This window comes from Hyperolius riggenbachi, chromosome 7, assembly GCF_040937935.1.
Source record: "Hyperolius riggenbachi isolate aHypRig1 chromosome 7, aHypRig1.pri, whole genome shotgun sequence".
NCBI lineage: Eukaryota > Metazoa > Chordata > Amphibia > Anura > Hyperoliidae > Hyperolius > Hyperolius riggenbachi.
Window position 1 is genome coordinate 126,222,215 of NC_090652.1, and position 7,344 is coordinate 126,229,558.

The 7,344-nt window shown below is 45.5% G+C and overlaps 1 non-coding gene across 1 annotated transcript; it reads right to left on the minus strand.

The window, feature by feature from the left end:
- Positions 1 to 2,795: 2,795 nt before the first annotated feature.
- Positions 2,796 to 2,877, minus strand: TRNAL-UAG (transfer RNA leucine (anticodon UAG)). The gene has a single exon. It is a non-coding gene; the product is annotated as a tRNA-Leu (tRNA).
- Between the last annotated feature and the right edge of the window lie 4,467 nt (positions 2,878 to 7,344).

Genomic DNA, 7,344 nt, shown 5'->3' on the forward strand with positions numbered 1-7,344 from the left:
CTGCTACAAGGTGTTACAAACCTATCTGACGCTGCTGCCGGCAGCTCCTCCGGCATTTTCGGGCAGCCACTTACTTCATCTCCATCTGGCGACATCCCTGGCTCCCCTGTGTATGTGAGTCAGCGCAGTGGTTCCGGCCGTTTCTCTAGGCGAGCGCACACGCTTCAGAATAGCCTTTATAGGCTAAGGAGGCGGGTGTGAGGCGTGTCAGCTGACGTAGTGGTCAGCTGACACTGGCTCCCGCAGGAGCGCTGCTGATTGGCTGGAAGTTCCGGGAGTGTGGTGTGTACTTTACCTCGGTACTTAAGTCCTGACTTGTCAGGTGTTCAGTGTCCGTTATAGCTATCAGTTCGCTGAGCACTGGACCTTGCCTTACTGCTGGAACTAGTCAGCTAGCTTTCAGAGCTATATATATATATATATATATATATATATATATATATATATATATATACAGACACTGCCGATATATATGACTCTAGTTAGAGCAGTATTGTATTTTGTATATTGTAATTCTCTGGTTATCTGCCTTATTCTTCTGCTATATATTCTGTGTATGACTTGTCTTGCCCCTCACTTTGATTTTGTCTCATCCTTCTTGTACTGCAGTCATCTGATACTAGTTATGATCTCGGCCTGTTAAACGACTCTGTCTCTGCCTTACCCTCGGTACCTCAGTTTCTGATACGTGTATGACCTTTGGCTATCCCTGACTTCCCGATATTTATATATTCAAAGTATCTAGTGTTCAGGTATTACACAAGGCCAGCATTTGGTCCTCACACCTATCAATCATTCTAGGGTGGACATTGGCTGTGAAGGGTGAGTTCGATTGATCAGCATTCAAATAATTGATGTAATCATGAAATTTGTCCATAGGGTCATTCCATATGCAAATAATATCGTCTATAAAATGCTTGTGGAGGACCAGGTTCGCACTGAAAGGGTTGCTGGGGGACTAGATCATAAAGTCCTCCAGCCAACCCATGTAGAGCCCCCAATGGCGGTCCCACTAATCTGCAGGTATGTGTCCCCCAAAAAGGTATACCAATCTGAGTCTCCGGGTCTAAGAGGGACTAACGCACTGCCACTGGTTAAAACTGTAGGGGCTAGTCAGCAACGGATAAAGGTGAGATCATTCCCCAGCAGACTTACCAGGTCACATCACTACTCTATTTTGTATTGTTGTCCCATACATCAATTATGGACACTGGTACAAAATACAGAACTAGTGATTACAATGACAGATGTAACAGGATGAATAAAATGTATAACAGAGTGCAAGCTATGAAATGAATAACAAATTCCAAGATACAAAAGGGTGAGAGAGCCCTGCCCTTGCGAGCTTACAACCTAAAGGAATGGGGGGAAACAAAAGGTGGGGAAGTATGCAGTAAACATACAGGCAGTGCATGTTTAGGTTGTCTAGTAAGGAGTAAAACTTGATGAGAGGTCGAAGAGTAAATGGTCCTAGTTAGAGCATATGCTTGTCGGAAAAAGTGAGTTTTGAGGGAGCGTTTAAATATTTCAAAGGTTGGAGAGTGACGGATGTGCTGTGGAAGGGCATTCCAGAGGAGGGTTGAGGCACGTGAGAAGTCTTGTATAAGTGAATGCGAGAAGGTGATTCTAGAGGAGGACAACAGAAGCTCATATGCAGATCTGAGATTACGGTTGGGTCGATATCTGGAAACTAGTGAGGAGATGTACAGGGGAGAGAGATTGTGGAGAGCTTTATAGGTTAGGGTTAAGAATTTAAAATGGATCCTCTCTGTAATTGGCAGAAAATGAAGAGCTTAACAGAGAGGAGCAGCAGAGGAAAACTGAGAATAGAGATGAATGAGATGAGCAGCCAAATTCAGTACAGATTGGAGGGGTGCCAGTCGGTTAGTTGGGAGTCCACCAAGCAATAAATTACAATAGTCCAAGCGAGATATAATAAGAGCAAGTACTAACATATTGGTAGTGTCTTGAGTGAGAAAAGGTTGGATGCAGGATATGTTTTTGAGTTGGAGCTGGTTAGGGAGTGAATGTGAGGAATAAAAGAGAGAAGAATCAAATATTATCCCTAAGCACCGTGCTTCGGGAACTGAAGTTATAGGGGTGTTATTAACATTTTATTTCATATAAATAACGTTATTTCAGGAAGAGTGGTGGACTGAGATGGTGGAAAGATGATTAGTTCTGTTTTATTCATATTAAATTTTAAGAAGCGAGAGGTCATGAAAGAGGATATAGCAGACAGGCAGTCGGGAACAGGAGGAGAGAGTTAAGGTCTGTGGCCGAAAGCTTTTTGGTCTTTTGGGGCTTTTTCTTGGGCCTTTTGGTCTCTTTTAGTCCCCTATACTTTACTAGTGGTTTTGGGTCACCCTGAGCTGCTTGGGTATTCGGTTGTACATTACTTTGTGATTGTAATTCGTATCATTTGCCACTAGATGGTGCCTGTAATCTTTCACATCCTTTTCCATCACACAAAAGGATTTCTCCACAAGGATTATTCTTTACAGGTACCTTTTGTTAATTATTACTCGCCTTCCATGTCACCGGAGAAGTAACTAAAGCTGTTTTCCAGATTTTATTTTACAAAATAATCTAATGGCACAATTTTTCAGAGATTTTTAAAAATTGATCTGGATTTTTAACAATCCTTTAACTCTACCTTGAATGCATTGAACTACAATTACTGATAAAAATCTGTTCTCATAACTCAATGTTTGTTCATTGCAGTATGTATTTTGGGGTAAAGATGTTAAAAAAAACAAAACAAAAAACAAGACACAATTGAAAAAAAACATTATTGGCAGCGGTGGGATTCGAACCCACGCCATCGAAATGACTGGAGCCTAAATCCAGCGCCTTAGACCACTCGGCCACGCTACCATCTTAATACTTATCCATCACTGTGTTATTTAGCCAACACACAAAGACTTACGTCACACCAAAATACTTTAATTTCTGACATTGTTCATATTATTGCTTTACATATAACAAATTTACAATCACATGTTATATTATGTTCACTATGCTATCAAAATGCCATCCTGATTTGCCTTTGTCTAAAAGTAAAATCCAATATAACCACATGGTGTCGCTATTGTCAAAAACAAATGACTTGAAAGAAGGCAGGCTGCTGTATAAAAGATACAAATCATTTTTTTAATCTATTGATGTACAGTGTGCAACAAAAAGCCCTATCCCATACAGCTATATCAATCCCTGCCATGTACTGACGAGGGCGAAAAGCCCGAAACAGGCTGTCTACATGTGGGGTTGATGTGGCTGTGTAATATTTAAAGCTATAGGCTTGATATACACCAGCAGTTCTGGATGCTTGCCTTGCTTACAAGGGCGAAAAGGGATAATTTGCAATATTCAGTAGTGGAGCATTGTGGGTAACTACTAATGTTCACTTATAGCTGAAATATTGCAAGTTTCCTTCTGTTTTAAAGAAGGCAAATTTCACCAACAATGCCGGGATACCCATGCAAGTCAATAAGTGACCATATCCAATAAATATGCAGTATTTCTGTATACTGATTCTACTGTATGGCAAAGCATAGACAGACATGGCAATATTAAGAGACCATATCCAACAGGGGCGTCGCTAGCCCTATTTTGGGGGGCCCGTGCCCCCAATATGCCTTTGGGTGCCCCCAATCTCATTAAGTGGAGTGCCCTACATGGGTGCCCCGAATCTAATGTTAAACGCAGCCGCCATTCGCTCGATGCGGCGGCCGCCATGTTGTGGGTGGTGCTGACTGGGTGAGTTCTCTCCTGCGCCACCCCCTGCCCAATCATAAGCGCCGCTGTCGCTGAGCAGCACTTGGCAGGGGGCGTGCCAGCGTGGGATAGTGTGGAGGCAGCCGCAGGGGACTGGAGCGAGCGAGCGTGATAGTTCCGCCCCCTTGCACGCGCGTCATATGGGCTTCCGGTCGCATCCGTCCAAGAGCCTTTGCAACTGAGCTAACTGTCCGGCAAACGCCGCCCCCTGCCTAAGTGTCTAATTAAATGGATGGAGCAACACCTAGCAGGGGGCGTGCGATTACATTACTAAGACTGGGCTGGAGAGAGCGTGGTAGCTCCGCCCCCTGCACGCAATTGCGCTCTTTGGCCTAAGCATGACCTCCTCCTGCACATGGCGCCATCCTGGCATCCTGCTGCCTCCCGCCGCCGCCAGATCAAGCTGGATTCCACCAGCCACAGACAGCAGGCGCGTCCTCACCACCTTGGACAAGGTGCCACGGCAGTTCATAGTAAGGTCAGTAACTGTCCTCAGAGGAGCTCACCACCTAATCCTACCATAGTCATAGTCTAATGTCCTACCATATTATTATTATGTATTTATATAGCACTGAGCCTGTACTGATAGTAAACTCTTTGAAATGTGGGCTGATCTCTGCTACCTTCAGTATGTACAGTGTATGTACAGCGTAAACTGCTACTCTGTGCCTGTACGGATAGTAAACTAGCTGCAGTGTGTGCTGATCTCTGCTACCTACAGTATACACTGTTACTCTGTGCCTGTACTGAGTGTGAACTTGCCAAAGCGTGGGCTGATCCCTGCAACCTTCAGTATGTAAAGTGTAAGCTTTTACTCTGTAAACAAGCAGAAGTGTGGTCTGATCACTGCTCCCTCCAGTATGTGTAGTGTATGCTGTTACTCTGTTCCAGTACTGATAGTAAACTACCTGCAGTGTGTGCTAATCTCTGCTACCTGTAGTATGTACAGTATAAGCTGTCACTCTGTGCCTATAGTGATAGTAAACTAGCTGCAGTGTGTGCTGATCTCTGCCAGCTCCAGTATGTACAGTATAAGCTGTTACTCTGTGCCTGTACTGATAGTAAACTAGCTGCAGTATGTGCTGATCTTTGCTACCTCCAGTATGTACTGTATAAGCTGTTACGCTGTGCCTGTACTGATAGTAAACTAGCTGTAGTGTGTGCTGATCTCTGCTGCCTCCAGTATGTACAGTATAAGCTGTTACTCTGTGCCTGTACTGATAGTAAACTAGCTGCAGTGTGTGCTGATCCCTGCTACTTTCAGTATGTACAGTATTAACTGTAAAGCCTGGTACACACATACAATTTTGATTAGCCAATTTTCGCTCTGTTCATCAAATTCATTGTCTGTTGGCCCACTTACTGCATGGGGGTGGTAAAATTGGTCAGTGATTGACCAATCAAAATTGTATGTGCGTATACATCTTTGATCTGATCTATGCCTATACTGATTGTAAATTATCTAAATAAAGGACATGGGGCTTCATTCAATATTTTGATGGGCAGGCCCGTTATCTGTAGCTTACACCGCTGCTAAGTTCATGTAAATTTGGCCCCACCTACTCCCTGTATGGCCACTCCCATAATTTGCCGCGACACCCCCCACCTTGTGCCCACAGGTGCCCCCGATCTCTAAGGACTCTAGGAACACCCCTGATATCCAATAATAATAAGGCAGTATTACTGTACATTGTGCAGCAATGCACAGACAGCCACATGGCAATAATAAGAGACTATATCCAATAATAATAACAATAATAATTTTTTTGCGCTTTTCTCCCTGGGGACTCAAAGCGCTGTGACCTTGCATTATGCAGTCTCAAAGGCTAGGGAAAAGAGGTGTTTTTAACCTGCTGAGCGGTCTGGACGAGCTCAGCTCATCCAACACCGCCAGAGGCTGCCGCTCAGGCCCTGCTGGGCCGATTTCCACCAAATAAAAAGCAGCACACGCAGCCGGCACTTTGCCAGCCGCGTGTGCTGCCTGATCGCCGCTGCAGCGCGGCGATCCGCCGCGTGCAGCGGCGAAAGAGGGTCCCCCCAGCCGCCCGAGCCCAGCGTAGCCGGAACAAACAGTTCCGGCCAGAGCTAAGGGCTAGATCGGAGGCGGCTGACGTCAGGACGTCGGCTGACGTCCATGACGTCACTCCGCTCGTCGCCATGGCGACGAGGGAAGCGAAACACGGAGGGCCGCTCATTGCGGCCTTCCGTGTTATTTCTTGCCGCCGGAGGCGATCGGAAGATCGCCTCCGGAGCGCCCTCTAGTGGGCTTTCATACAGCCAACTTTCAGTTGGCTGCATGAAATAGTTTTTTTTTTATTTAAAAAAAACCCTCCCGCAGCCACCCTGGCGATTTAATCAGAACGCCAGGGTGGTTAAAGCTGTCCAGAGAAGGAGCCTCTTGTACTGGTTGTGAAAGTGAGTTCCATAGAGTAGGGGCTGTATAGGAAAAGGCCCGAGCACCGAATGTTAAGTGTATCCTGGGAATAACCAGATTCATCTTGTTGGCAGAGCGGAGGGTGCGTGGAGGGGCATAAAGTTCCAATAGATCCCCTATGTACTTGGTCCCATGTGGTTTAGAGCCTTGAACGTCAGCAGGCAGATCTTAGAATGGATTCTCCATTTTACTGGCAACCAGTGAAGAGTTTGCAGTACTCGGGTGATATGTGAGCTGCAGAATTGCTGTACATTGAGCAGCAAAGCATAGCCAGACACACACTAATTATAATAATAATGCAGCAGTGCTGTATAGTGTGCAGAAAAGCATGGGCAGACACAGGAATTACTGCTACCTGAAACTCCAGAAGTGTGCTGTTGTTAAATGTACAGTCATTTTATACTTGTCTAGCTATTTTGAAGTCTGCTACTCTAGACTGCTTGAAATTTTAGACCATTACCACTTGCCAGACACAATCACTGGGCTGACAACCAGGAAGTGTCATTGCCTTGAGCCACTGTGGCATTCGTATTCATAATCTCATTAAAGCTAAACACCAGGGGAATGTAAAAGAAGACTAGTTCATACAGTTATATATTAAATAAACAATAATTCAATGTATTTTTAAATATGCTATGACCTGTAAATACATGGCATAGAGTCCCTTCTCTGATCAGGGCCTTCATACAGCACTATGGAAGCCCTCACTGTGCATTGAACAGCTCTGTCTGTCTACAGCTAGTCACACACAGGTCGCATGGGTAAATGCAAGGGAGCAGCCCCAGCCACTGCAGGGAAGCCCAGAGCTGTAAGGGGGCCCCAACTACTACTTCACTCCCCCAATAAACGGGTCCATCCTTCAGATCAGGTGTTTGTATGCAGAGCCGGATTAAGGCTAAATGGGGCCCTAAGCAAAGTAACTGATTTGGGCCCCCCCATCATGTCTTAATAGAATCAGAAGATGCAGCTGCACAGCAACATGCCGCACACACACCGGGGCAGCCGAGCTACTGGTTGCTATGGCCAACAGCCCGCTTTCCTCTGTGGGTGCACAATGCAGGGAATAGTAGTGGCAAAATGCAGAGTGAGAGATGAATGGCTGGGACATTTGCACTCAGGGGCTGGGGCACCCC